This window comes from Bombus flavifrons, chromosome 7 (genome assembly GCF_040668555.2).
Source record: "Bombus flavifrons isolate JBK064 chromosome 7, iyBomFlav1_principal, whole genome shotgun sequence".
Classification (NCBI taxonomy): domain Eukaryota; kingdom Metazoa; phylum Arthropoda; class Insecta; order Hymenoptera; family Apidae; genus Bombus; species Bombus flavifrons.
Window position 1 is genome coordinate 16,839,037 of NC_138448.1, and position 15,190 is coordinate 16,854,226.

The 15,190-nt window shown below is 38.6% G+C and overlaps 1 pseudogene; it reads right to left on the bottom strand.

Annotated features, from left to right (window-relative positions):
* Nucleotides 1-8,867: 8,867 nt before the first annotated feature.
* Nucleotides 8,868-10,943, bottom strand: LOC138181826 (alpha-ketoglutarate-dependent dioxygenase alkB homolog 4-like; annotated as a pseudogene).
* Nucleotides 10,944-15,190: the final 4,247 nt, after the last annotated feature.

Genomic DNA, 15,190 nt, shown 5'->3' on the forward strand with positions numbered 1-15,190 from the left:
GGTGATACCTGCGATCCGCAATACTGTCCGATTGGTACTTCGGTACTCGGGCAGAGACCTGCATTTCACGTCCTCCGTAATCCTGTTCAAGTGGCGATCCCGCGGGGGTGGACCCCACTGTTCAGTTGGGGCCATGCCTTCGTAATCCTGTTCAGCGGTCCCTCCCCGGGTTCTCACTTGTTTCAGTTGGAGTGTGTTAAATTGCAGGCCTGTTTGCTGGGTCACTAGTATCATCGGTCGGTGCCATCGACCGTGATAAGATCCAGACTACTTGACAGGTATCGAGAGAAGGTCAATGCTTGGGCTTTCCGCTGAACCTTTGAGTTATCTGGTACACGGGAGTACGTCGCGTAGGTTTGTTAGTTCTTTCGAGAGATCGCGATCTCGTTCGTTTCGGGTGCGCCGCGATTTTTTCCTTTATCATCTGATACATCGGGCATCTTCTTGTTTTCCCATTTTTAAGGGATACTTATTGAAATCACGTTATATAACTTTTCAATATCTTCAATATCTTATAGCGTCGCAAAAGAAGAACGTTGAACAGTTTAGTACAGCGACTCGTATGTCCCTTATGCAGGACACGAAATGGTATATACAGTGTCAGTAGCTTCATTTTCTTCTTTTCGTTCCAAGTTAGATAAATGTGTCTTCGATACCGAATGCTGCCAGTAGGCATGCGAATTATTGTATAATATTTGTACTGATCGATGTAATCGTTGTGTGGGAGATAGATGTTGCGTTACGTATGCCTTGTTCTACGTTTGTAAAGATTCATGTAAGCGCTGCGTTGGAGATATGTGTTTCGCAGTTAGACTACGAAGCAACTATTTCTTTACGCAGGCCCATGGTCAAGTAGAGTCAAAACTGGACATTCTGCCAATAGGTTGAATGTCGAGATCGATGTGTAGTTTTTAAATAACCCATGGGCGGGTCTCGTGCGTAGTCACCTCCTCGTGGTGAGACCTGGTAATTGGCATCGATTTCCAAAAATTAATCAGTCGATTAATCTTTGGAAAACGATACCAAGCCAAGAACTACGCAACAGTCCAGTTTAGATCACCAAAAGCCTCTAAAAGAATTTTGGTGATCTAGACTGGACTAATAACCCCCCGCGGGGGCACCGTGGGACATCGTGGGACATCGTGGGACACCGTGGGATGCGAGCGTTTTAGCCTTAATTAATCATAAGATAGATACCTATGTTATGTGCATTGTAAGCTCATTCTGTACAAAGATACTTATCTATCTTGGAACGAAAAATAAAGATCTCGTCTCTCTTGATCCCCTCGCTTACCACACTGGAAAAATTGTTCCCTCGATATATCGGTTCGCGGTCGCTCAGTTCTTTCAAAACCGTAGCGTGACGTACTCGTTCGCGCGTATTCCGGGTACGTGCGGGTCAACGTGCACTGGACAAATCTTTGGATTCGTAAGTCGCCCCAAGCACACCTCTGTGGTTAGTAACTGCTCGAAAACTGCCCGTCGTTTGCCTCGAATCACGGGAGTTGTCATCGCACTGGTGATACCTGCGACCGCAATACTGTCCGATTGGTACTTCGGTACTCGGACAGAAACCTGCATTTCACGTCCTCCGTAATCCTGTTTAAGTGAAAAACTCGCGGGCGGGGGGACCCCACTGTTCAGTTGGGGTAATGCCTTCGTAATCCTGTTCAGCGGTCCATCCTCGTGAGTGGACCCCACTGTGCAGTTGAGGCCTCTTGCCTTCGTAATCCTGTTCAGCGGTCCCTCCCCGGGTACTCACTTGTTTCAGTTGGAGTGTGTTAAATTGCAGGCCTGTTTTTTGGGTCACTAGTATCATCGGTCTTTGCCATCGACCGTGATAAGATCCAGACTACTTGACAGGAATCGAGAGAAGGTCAATGCTTGGGCTTTCCGCCGAGCCTTAGAGTTATCTGGTGCACGGGAGTACGTCGCGTAGGTTGGTTAGTTCCCTTCTTCATTTCTTGTTAATGAAGATCGATTTTTATATATTGCTCTAAATTTAATACTTTTTTTCGTCAGTTTCTTTTAGAAATTAAATACCTAATAGTAGATATCTAATTTCATTTATTATTACGTTTCTATAAAACTGTAGCTGTAGATATATATGTGTGTATATATATATGCTTATATTTACTTATATATATATATATATATATATATATATATATATATATATATATATGTCGGAGATGAAAGGAAAGCCGAAGCCGTTCCTTGGAAATTTTGGGAACATCTTCTAGTAGTCTAGCCTGGATTTTATCATAGCTGTAATTGTTAGAGATTTGTGATATCAAGATTGGGTTCGAGGCGACAATTGGTCGCCGAACGTAGCCACGGTCACGGGATGGATGTTTTATCTAACGGAGGTCTGGAGTGGTTGTATGTGTTCTCCGAGAAATGTGGTTGTGGCGGCATGCGACCTCGAGAGCGGGCCTAGCCACGTGTGACGTTGCCTCGGAGGTGCCGATGCAATGGGACATACATTGTATTAGTAATCAAAACTCCAGGCAGAAACTGCCTAGCAACGGCGTTTGGAACTTTCTCGATGCTTCCAACGAGTGTGCCTAGCAACGGCGTTTGGAACCTTCTCGATGCTTCCAAACGGGCATAGAAAACAAAATGCAATCGTACGGGGAGAAAAATCTCCACGAGACTGGCATTCGTCTTGTGGCTGCTTTAGAGAGTGACACGTCGTGTTTCTGCGCTTAAGATCAGTCTGCGCTTAGTAAGGAGTCATCCCGTTGATCGTGGATTCGTTTGAACTCAAATTATTGTTTATAACGATTATTAACTTATTGTTTGTAAACCATATTATTCATTGAACTTACTATCCGTTAAACGTATTACTCATTAGCTTTATTATCTGTTAGACTTACTAACCGTTCAACTTATTATCCACTAACTTTATTATTTGTTTAGTTTATTATTCGTTCAATATATTTTTCGCTAACTTCATTATTTGTTAAGTTTATTATTCTCTAGACTTATTATTTGTTAATCTTTGTAACAGACTTGTGTATAAGTGAAAATATAACCTTAGTTGTGTTAAACAATGGATAACTCACGTGAAGAATTGTCACGCGCCCAAAATTCCAATCCCACCCCGACATCAGAAGTGGGATCAGTGCCGACTATGACAATACAAGAACATATGGCCATCATGCGCGAGTTAATTCAGACGCTGGCGCCGAAGTCAAGTGCGGAACCTAAAAACATCGTGCTACCACGTTTTAACCCCGCGATCGCGGGCGCCGATCCAGCCGCATGGTGCTCGACTGTGGACCTGCTTATGAAGGGTAATCCTCTGCAAGACAGTGCATTAGTTTCTGTTTTAAATAGTGCTCTAGAGGGTCGTGCAGCGCATTGGCTCACGCAGATAGTGACCGGCGAAGGGCTTACCTGGCCAACGTTTAGGGAACTTTTCATTACACGTTTTGGTAGCAAAGATACGGCAACCTCGACGCTAATGAAGACACTCAGGGAACCACCACAAGAGGACGAAAACATGGCTGCGTACGCCATCCGTCTCCGTTCCCTCCTGGAGACGAAGTGGCAAAATGCCACTATGGCTGAAGTAATCAACGCTGTCGTTCTTTATCACCTGAGCTCACGGGATCAGCGCATCGAAGAGATAGCAGCTATGAAGGATATCAAGACCAAGGACCAATTTTTAGACGAAATGAGAGCTACTGCTTTCGCGAAAAGGCCCGTATTTGCGACGAGCGACACCTCCACGGGCCCTGAAGCCAAAAGACACAAGCCGTCGGCCCACCACGTGAAGTGCCTCTACTGTGGTAAACACGGACACAGAATAGCGGAGTGCCGCAGTAGGATGCAGAAAGAGCAGCGAGGAAATACACAACGCCCGGAAGGAAGACGACCGGCAACATCGCCCCAGGTGGTTTGCTTCAAGTGTAAGGCGGAGGGCCATATCGCACCTGATTGTCCGCTACTGCAGCACAAGAAAACCGGCTCCAAGAACGAACGACGAGTCGACTCCTGCATGGTGGAGTCTCCAGCTGGTAGTTTAAGTCATCTGGGTGAGTCGTACCCATTTTGTTTCGATTCCGGAGCTGAATGCTCGTTAATTAAAGAATCTATATCTTCGAAATTTTCCGGCAAACGAACGACTGATGTAGTAGTAATGCGAGGTATAGGAAATACTTGTGTTAACAGTACACTTCAGATCTTGTCCACTGTATGTATTAACGGTTTTACACTGGAGATAACTTTTCATGTCCTTGCTGATAGCTACTTAAAATATGGTATCATGATTGGTCGTGAAATTTTGAGCCAAGGTTTTGACGTGAATATTACACGAAATAGCGTCGATATTTGCAAGACAAAAATGGTTAACGCCTGTAGCAAAGTCGTGGAAGATGCGGTCAACATTAACGAGATCAACACTGATGTAGTTGGTAACGACAAAGATCGATTGATCTCTGTCCTTGAAAAATTCAAAGAGTCATTTATTACGGGTTTCCCGCGGACGCGTGTGAGTACGGGCCAGTTAGAAATTCGGTTGATTGACCCTAATGTCACCGTACAGAGAAGTCCTTATAGACTTAGCGGGGAAGAGCGGAGAATAGTGCGCGAGCGGATAAGTGAACTGATTAGGGCAAAAATTGTAAAACCTAGTAATTCGCCGTTCGCGAGCCCCATGTTACTCGTGAAGAAGAAGGACGGATCGGACAGATTGTGTGTAGATTTCCGGGCGCTAAATAAAAACACGGTCGCGGATCGGTATCCCTTACCCCTTATTGCTGATCAAATCGTGAGATTGCAGAGTGCGAGATACTTTATTAGCTTGGACATGGCCAGTGGATTTCATCAGATCCCTATTCACCCTAACTCCACTGAATATACAGCGTTCGTCACCCCCGACGGTCAGTACGAATATGTAACGATGCCGTTTGGGTTGAAAAATGCACCAGCCGTTTTCCAAAGAGCCATTTTCAAAGCCTTAGGCGACCTTGCTTATTCATACGTCGTAGTTTACCTGGATGACGTCTTAATTATCGCTGACTCGGTAGATCAAGCCCTAGAACGATTGGACATCGTATTAGATACCCTTGTAAAAGCCGGATTCTCTTTTAACTTTGCAAAATGTTCTTTTCTAACGACCTCGGTACTCTATTTGGGTTATGTAATTTGTAACGGAGAAGTTCGCCCCAACCCGGGAAAAATACACGCCTTAAGCTCTTTACCCGCACCGACGACCGTTACACAGCTTCGGCAGTTCATCGGTCTAGCTTCTTATTTTCGAAAATTCGTTCCAAAATTCTCACAAGTAATGAAACCTTTGTATGCACTCACTTCCGGTAACAAGAACATAAATTGGACGGATAAACATGAAAAGATAAGGCAAAAAATAATTTCTATTCTGACCGATGAACCGGTGCTAATGATATTTGATCCCAATTACCCAATAGAGCTACACACCGACGCTAGTTCAGAAGGCTACGGGGCTATCCTAATGCAGAAGGTCGAAGGTAAAAATAGAGTAGTAGAGTATTACAGCAAAAGAGACTAGCCCAACGGAATCTAGATATCATTCCTACGAATTAGAAACGTTAGCAGTCGTAAACGCCGTCAAGCATTTTCGCCACTATCTACACGGGCGAGAATTCCTTGTCGTTACTGATTGCAATTCCTTGAAGGCATCCAGCAATAAGGTGCATTTGAATGACAGGATTTACAGGTGGTGGGCTTACCTACAAACTTTTACCTTTGACATTATGTATCGGGAAGGCAGACGAATGGCTCACGTCGATTTTTTTTCGCGGAACCCCGTAGACTCGGATCACCGTACGATCGTCAAAATTGCCGAAAAAGAAATCAATCTGGCCGAAATTTCCGAAGATTGGCTCTTGGCGGAGCAACGTCGCGATCCTCAAATTATGGAAATCGTCGATAAGTTGCGGAACGACGAGCTTGCGGACGACGTTGCGAACACGTACGAATTACGATCCGGCACCCTGTATCGTAAGATACAAAGGAGAGGCAGAACTCTCTGCTTGCCCATTGTCCCAAGAGGCTTTAGGTGGTCCGTGATCAACCATGTGCACCAGTCAATTATGCACTTAGGATGGGATAAAACGCTCGAGAAACTGTACGAGTGTTATTGGTTCGAGGGAATGGCGAAATACGTTCGCAAATTCGTCGAGAACTGTCATGCTTGTCGAGTTTCAAAGGCTAGTTCAGGCAAAACACAAGCCGAACTACATCCCATACCTAAGACCAGCATACCTTGGCACACGGTTCACATGGATATCACGGGAAAACTAAGTGGTAAAAGCGACTCGAAGGAATATGTCGTTGTGCTGGTCGACGCCTTCACCAAGTTCGTATATTTGCACCATACCCGTAAGATAGACTCCCTAAATACCATTAAAGCGCTTAAGTCCGCTATATTTTTATTCGGTAACCCCTGCCGGGTAATAGCGGACCAGGGGAGATGCTTTACGGGTAAAGATTTCCAAAGTTTCTGTCAAGATAGGCACATTAAACTCCACTTAATAGCAACCGGTGCTAGTAGGGCCAATGGACAGGTAGAGCGTACTATGAGCACCCTAAAAAATATGTTTTCGACGGTAGAAACGACCGGGCGAACGTGGCAAGACGCGATTGGCGAGATACAGTTAGCCTTGAATTGCACCACCAATCGTGTAACTAAGTCAAGTCCTCTGGAGTTATTAATTGGCAAGGCAGCAAGGCCCTACGGTTTAACGTTGTCTGATAGTGTCGAGGAAAAGGAAGTAGACATCTCCAGTGTAAGACAACAGGCGATACGGAACATGGAGACTTGCGCTAGCTATGATAAAGACAGGTTCGACAAAACGAAAGCCAAGATAGTTAGGTTTAACCTTGGTGACTTTGTGTTACGAAAAAATGAGGAAAGGAACCAAACGAAGTTGGACCCGAAATTCAGGGGTCCATTCGTGATAGCAGAGATTTTGGAAGGGGACCGATATACATTAAAGACCTTAGACGGTAAACGGACATACAAGGACAGACATGACAAACTAAGAAAAATGCCAAATAGTTGCGTTCCTGATGAGTTGGACGTCTGCGACGATGACAGCGACGGTGATAATAACGATGCGAGTGCACGGACCTCAGAGGATCATTAATACCACGTCGTGGTCGTACACCCAGTGTGGTGCTCTGCGCGTTCGTAATGCGTCCACTGTGACCCTCTGCGCCTTAGTAATACACCCAGTGTGGTGCTGTGCGCGTTCGTAATACGTCCAGTGAGATGCTCTGCGCGTTCGTAATACGTCCACTGTGACCCTCTGCGCCTTAGTAATACACCCAGTGTGGTGCTGTGCGCGTTCGTAATACGTCCAGTGAGATGCTCTGCGCGTTCGTAATACGTCCACTGTGACTCTCTGCGCGTTCGTAATACGTCCACTGTGACCCTCTGCGCTTTAGTAATACACCCAGTGTGGTGCTCTGCGCGTTCGTAATACGTCCAGTGAGATGTTCTGCGCTTTTGTAATATGTCCAGTGAGATGTTCTGCGCTTTCGTAGTACGCCCAATGTGGTAACACGATCCAACAATCTGAGATTCACCCGTGTACGGAATCGAAAATGATCTGTCGTGTCGTTGCGGTCTGACTGGTGACTCACAGAATGCAACTAGCACTTCGAAATACAAACTATGACACTACCAATTTGAGTTCTCTTTCATTTCTTTGTTTGTTAAACCTTCGAACGGAATCTTGCTGTCAAACTGGACCCTTGACTTATTTGGAACATTTAACTGAATGGTAGATAATATTAGTTACAACGAGTCTAATGTTAAAAAAAAAACTCTGTATTTTAGCTACACACGAGGACGTGTGACAGTCAGAATGGCCGTGTCGGAGATGAAAGGAAAGCCGAAGCCGTTCCTTGGAAATTTTGGGAACATCTTCTAGTAGTCTAGCCTGGATTTTATCATAGCTGTAATTGTTAGAGATTTGTGATATCAAGATTGGGTTCGAGGCGACAATTGGTCGCCGAACGTAGCCACGGTCACGGGATGGATGTTTTATCTAACGGAGGTCTGGAGTGGTTGTATGTGTTCTCCGAGAAATGTGGTTGTGGCGGCATGCGACCTCGAGAGCGGGCCTAGCCACGTGTGACGTTGCCTCGGAGGTGCCGATGCAATGGGACATACATTGTATTAGTAATCAAAACTCCAGGCAGAAACTGCCTAGCAACGGCGTTTGGAACTTTCTCGATGCTTCCAACGAGTGTGCCTAGCAACGGCGTTTGGAACCTTCTCGATGCTTCCAAACGGGCATAGAAAACAAAATGCAATCGTACGGGGAGAAAAATCTCCACGAGACTGGCATTCGTCTTGTGGCTGCTTTAGAGAGTGACACGTCGTGTTTCTGCGCTTAAGATCAGTCTGCGCTTAGTAAGGAGTCATCCCGTTGATCGTGGATTCGTTTGAACTCAAATTATTGTTTATAACGATTATTAACTTATTGTTTGTAAACCATATTATTCATTGAACTTACTATCCGTTAAACGTATTACTCATTAGCTTTATTATCTGTTAGACTTACTAACCGTTCAACTTATTATCCACTAACTTTATTATTTGTTTAGTTTATTATTCGTTCAATATATTTTTCGCTAACTTCATTATTTGTTAAGTTTATTATTCTCTAGACTTATTATTTGTTAATCTTTGTAACAGACTTGTGTATAAGTGAAAATATAACCTTAGTTGTGTTAAACAATGGATAACTCACGTGAAGAATTGTCACGCGCCCAAAATTCCAATCCCACCCCGACATATATATATATATATAGAAGGATCTAATATATTTTCATAATACATAATGAAACGTACAAATATTTCGTACAAATTTTATATTACATACTTTGTTGGAATAAATTATTTTCAAACCTTAGTCACACTTCATTGAAAGACCGAAGCTCTCTTTAAGAGTTCTTTGACTATTTCATTATTTGTTGAGGTGCATAAATATGGAGGAGTTAATTCGCGATAAGCCAAACAAATTCGCTTAGAAGTTATATCTTCTCTTAAAACACAATGTTCCCATTTATACCTACAAAAAATATAGAAGAGAATCTAGTAATTATGTAAATAATGCAATAAAATTCACATTCATTATATTCTATTTTATCTATGTTATAAAATACTTTCTCAAGTTGTACCTGACAATTAAAATAATTGTATAACTAAATTTGCCAAACAATTACAGAAATATAATACGATATAGATGTTTAAGTACTAATTCGCCATGTCTGTAAGAGAAATTTCTTGCCTTGCACTATCATAAAGAATCATAAGCGATCCCTCTGGCATTGGGAGCCTTACAACGATATCTTTATTACTTTCATTTTTATCATTTGTATCAAATTCGAAGCCTTCGAGTATAGTGGAATACTCTGCAACGCTTTCTAAATTATATTTTGTATCTGGACCATGGTAAGGACTCATTGTTAAAACTGAGTTACCCATGACATTCACAGTAACTATTCTTACACCCCAAATCCAGCAGTCATCGATATGTGGATCTATTGAAGCTCCTCGTAGCGAATCATACTCTAAAGTACATTGTTCTACCGTTTGGAAATTATTAAGCATGGGTACTTGGCAAAATTTTTGTTGCACAAATTGAGTAGACTTTGGAAAACCATCAAAAAAACCCAACTGAAGCTTTCTTTTCTTGAAGTTGCATTTTGGACCAAAATTCTGGAGTTTTTAAATTATGTCTTAAATCTTCCTATCTTATCTATTAATAAACTTTATCGATATCTCAAAATTTTATAATAATAAATGTAGTTATATATTATACTGTTTGAAATACCTGTTTCCTTCTTCCACTCTGAGAAATTTCCCAAGGTATTTTTTCAAGCGCGTTCTTCAATGAATTAATTTCCCAAGGATTTAGAAAATCTAGCTTTGTATAAAAGTGAATATAAAACAATAGGTTAATATTAATTTCTTACGAATATTATCTCAAATATAAATAATAATAATAAAATTATTATTCTAACAATACTTTTTATCAAGTTCTCTTCACTAAAAAATCTTACTTCTTTTTTTATAATTGATGGTTGATAATCTCTTGTTATATTCTTAAATGTAAATTAGTTTGAAAGGGAAAATTAACGAATAATATTACCATGAATTAGAAATTAAATAATGGAAGGATGTATCGGATACAAGTAAGTAAATACCTTTATATATACACCAGGAAATTCTATGGCTGTTCCTCGATGATACGGATGATTTTTGTAAAGATCAGCATCCCAACCAGGCCACGATTTGTCACAGTTTGGACAATATACATAACTGGAACATTTCTAAAATATTATAATCCATAATAGTTAATAGGACATAGAAACAAATTTTAAATGTTATGTGTATAAATTTAATAAAAAAGTAAATTATCTAGTTCAATAACAATGTTACCTTTCATATTTTGTACATAAAACAGTAACTTTGCCTACATTAATACATACTGCCTACATTAAAAATTACATACTTGCGTTAGAAAATCATTTGTTTCATTGACGGATAAATTAAATAATAAATAAATAATTTAAATCTTTCATAAAAAATATTAAAAATAGCAATGCTACCAAATAAATTAATTGTCCAAGTATATAACATAATAGAAAACTTATTTGTAAAAAAGAGAAACTTTTGGGACATAACCTCAAAATGAGTCTTAAGATTGGGTTTCACAATCTTATGTTCAGTTTCGCAGAGAAGACAAGATCTTATTCCCTTTCAACCACAAGAACGCACTGTTTCCATCCTTTAATAAGTAACAAAGAACTTAAAAGTCGCTAAATACTTATTTCGAACTATATTCATATGTACATATGTATACATATTTTAGACACATAGTACGTGAAAGTCAGGGAACTAAAGGACAATGTCGATGCGATAGCATAAGAAGGGTAATACGTTGGTTGGGTCTTCTATACGTGTTAACTTTATTCGAAATTACTAGAATAATTTACTATCGACTATAAATCTCCTCGTTTATAATAATGCCTTTATAATAAACTTTTCAACTGATAATCTTTTTACAATCTTCTTTTGACAGAACATTAGCACATTGCCAAGTGTATACCAACAGGTATACAAGGAACACACGACTTTCGTGCGATGTCATTTGTGTTTCAACCATCGTACAATGAACATCGAAGAATTGAACTTTTTCGAATTAAATTATCAATTTACAACATTTGCGTTATTAATTTGTAAGATTCAAGCTATTAATTTACAACATTTAAACTATTCTTTTCTAACAATTTACTATTAATTTATTAACTAATTCAATGGATTAATTTATTAACATTTAAACTATTAATTTGAAACATATAAACTATTGTAGTATCGTGGTCAGATTGTCTAAGAAATATCGGGTGAACTATAAACAATTTTGCGAGAGAGCCTAAGTGCCGACAGGCCGAAAGGGTCGGGAAACTTCAATGGGCCAAGCGGCCCATCAATGTGTCGTCGGTCCTTCAGTCTAGTGATTACGCGGAAAAAGGCGACGTGATCAGGATCGCGGACGGTTACGGAACACGTACGTGGTGGGGGTATGAGAAGAACAAAGGGATGCTTAAGGAAAAAAGGCAAGTTAATCGGCAGTCGTGAATTGACAGTCGAATTGTGAGGAGGTAGTTAGTTGCGAGTCGAGAGTTGAGCTGAGAGAGTTGAGTCGAGACAGAGTTGCCGAGTTGTCATGAGTTGTAAACTATTAGTTGTGAGTTATTAATTATCAATCTAATTGTCTTGGTTATATCGTATTACTACATTAAGTTCACGTTAAATAACCATCGTTTCCTGTTTAATCCACTGTAAGTAGATCCATCTATCAATAAATTTATCATATAGAATAGAAATCATTGGAAATCCTAATTTCTAATATTTCTGAATAAATAATCCTATACTATTAATTTACAATATTTAAAATATTAATTTATAACATTTAAACTATTAATTTGTAACATTTGGAACATTAATTTATAACATTTAAACTATTAACCCTTTGCGGACGGGGCCGCGTATCTTGTCAGGTTCAAAATAATGTTCGTTACCACTATTATTACTATCGAACATGTTCTTTCTGGAACTTTTAGGCATCGTGTATAAGGTATTGTAAAAAATATATAAAAAGCTTTGTGATTCATCTGGTAATGCCATTGAAAGATTGAAATTTGTTCTGACTCGACTATCATCCTGCATCGCAAGTTTACGTTAAACGGAAGATAAGTTTTTTGAAGATCTAAAATCTTCATAACATAATACTGTTTAGTTTATTATACCCATGCCCAAATACGCATAAGATTATCGCTCAGAAAAATAGAAGTACGCCAGCCATTTCTAAATAACTGTCCGGAACTGTGAACAGATTCAGGCAGCTATATGTCGACACGCGTCCGCAACGGTAAAAAGACTTGGGCAGCTATTTGCCGACACTCGTCCGCAAAAGGTAAATTTAATACATTTGGAACGATAATTTATAACTTTTAAACTACCCTTTGTACTCGACCGCCTTTTCGGTTGGTCGTAGCAGCAGCTCGAGACAATTTTGCGCGTATGTGACGAGTGTATTGTAGGTAATATAAAATGATTTTATATAAAAATTAATTTAAAAAGACATTATATTTTAATAATTCATATATATTTACATCTTTGAAAGTATAATTTTTTAATATTTTTTTGTATCTTTTTATTACGATAATTTATAAAACGTCTGCCATGATGCATCCTTGGCTTGTCGGGACAAGTATCGTAATAATAAGTTGTTTCGCGTCTTTCTCCTGCTTTGTTTCGGTAAGAACACACATAACAATACTTTTTTGTTCTTGTTCAAATTACATGGAGCTTTCCATTTAACCGAATTTCATCACAATTAGCAGTCGATGTCGAAGCTCGATCTCGTGGTTGTCCAATATCTCCTCTTAACTGGTCTACTAAAGTTTTTGTAAATCGCAGGTGGTTAAATGGCTTTTCGTCCTTTTGTCTTTTTTTTATAGAACATGTGAATTAATTAAACAAATTTCCAAATCCATTTTTTTAGACATTTCTACAACATTTAAGCCATTAATTTTCCTTTAAGCTGTTTATTTACAACATTCGAACATTTAATTTATAACGTTTGACCTATTGATTTGTAGCATTTAAAATAATAATTTACACCATTTAATACATTGAATTACAACGTTTGAGTTGTTAATTCAGGGCCTTTGAATCATTAATTTATAACATTTGCGCTACTTATTTGTAACATTTATACCATTTATTTACGACATTTAAAAGGTACATTTGTGATATCTGCAAACCGTTTCTGTTTGATGGACCGTTGGCATTTTGCCACGTGTATACCAACAGGTATGCAAGGAACACATTTACCCTCGTGCGACGTCAGTTGTGTTTCAACCAGTGTACAATGCAGATCGAAGAATTAAACTTTTACGAATTAACTTATTAATTTATAACATTGCGGCTATTAATTTGTATCATTCAAAGTATTAATTTACAGTGTCTACCTATTCTTTTCTTACAATTTACCATTAATTTATAACCATTTAAACTATTAATTTATAACGTTTGACCTATTGATTTGAAGCATTTAAAATAATAATTTACACCATTTAATACATTGAATTACAACGTTTGAGTTGTTAATTCAGGGCCTTTGAATCATTAATTTATAACATTTACGCTACTTATTTGTAACATTTATACCATTTATTTACGACATTTAAAAGGTACATTTGTGATATCTGCAAACCGTTTCTGTTTGATGGACCGTTGGCATTTTGCCACGTGTATACCAACAGGTATGCAAGGAACACATTTACCCTCGTGCGACGTCAGTTGTGTTTCAACCAGTGTACAATGCAGATCGAAGAATTAAACTTTTACGAATTAACTTATTAATTTATAACATTGCGGCTATTAATTTGTATCATTCAAAGTATTAATTTACAGTGTCTACCTATTCTTTTCTTACAATTTACCATTAATTTATAACCATTTAAACTATTAATTCATAACGTTTGACCTATTGATTTGAAGCATTTAAAATAATAATTTACACCATTTAATACATTGAATTACAACGTTTGAGTTGTTAATTCAGGGCCTTTGAATCATTAATTTATAACATTTACGCTACTTATTTGTAACATTTATACCATTTATTTACGACATTTAAAAGGTACATTTGTGATATCTGCAAACCGTTTCTGTTTGATGGACCGTTGGCATTTTGCCACGTGTATACCAACAGGTATGCAAGGAACACATTTACCCTCGTGCGACGTCAGTTGTGTTTCAACCAGTGTACAATGCAGATCGAAGAATTAAACTTTTACGAATTAACTTATTAATTTATAACATTGCGGCTATTAATTTGTATCATTCAAAGTATTAATTTACAGTGTCTACCTATTCTTTTCTTACAATTTACCATTAATTTATAACCATTTAAACTATTAATTTATAACGTTTGACCTATTGATTTGAAGCATTTAAAATAATAATTTACACCATTTAATACATTGAATTACAACGTTTGAGTTGTTAATTCAGGGCCTTTGAATCATTAATTTATAACATTTACGCTACTTATTTGTAACATTTATACCATTTATTTACGACATTTAAAAGGTACATTTGTGGTATCTGCAAACCGTTTCTGTTTGATGGACCGTTGGCATTTTGCCACGTGTATACCAACAGGTATGCAAGGAACACATTTACCCTCGTGCGACGACAGTTGTGTTTCAACCAGTGTACAATGCAGATCGAAGAATTAAACTTTTACGAATTAACTTATTAATTTATAACATTGCGGCTATTAATTTGTATCATTCAAAGTATTAATTTACAGTGTCTACCTATTCTTTTCTTACAATTTACCATTAATTTATAACCATTTAAACTATTAATTTATAACGTTTGACCTATTGATTTGAAGCATTTAAAATAATAATTTACACCATTTAATACATTGAATTACAACGTTTGAGTTGTTAATTCAGGGCCTTTGAATCATTAATTTATAACATTTGCGCTACTTATTTGTAACATTTATACCATTTATTTACGACATTTAAAAGGTACATTTGTGATATCTGCAAACTGTTTCTGTTTGATGGACCGTTGGCATTTTGCCACGTGTATACCAAC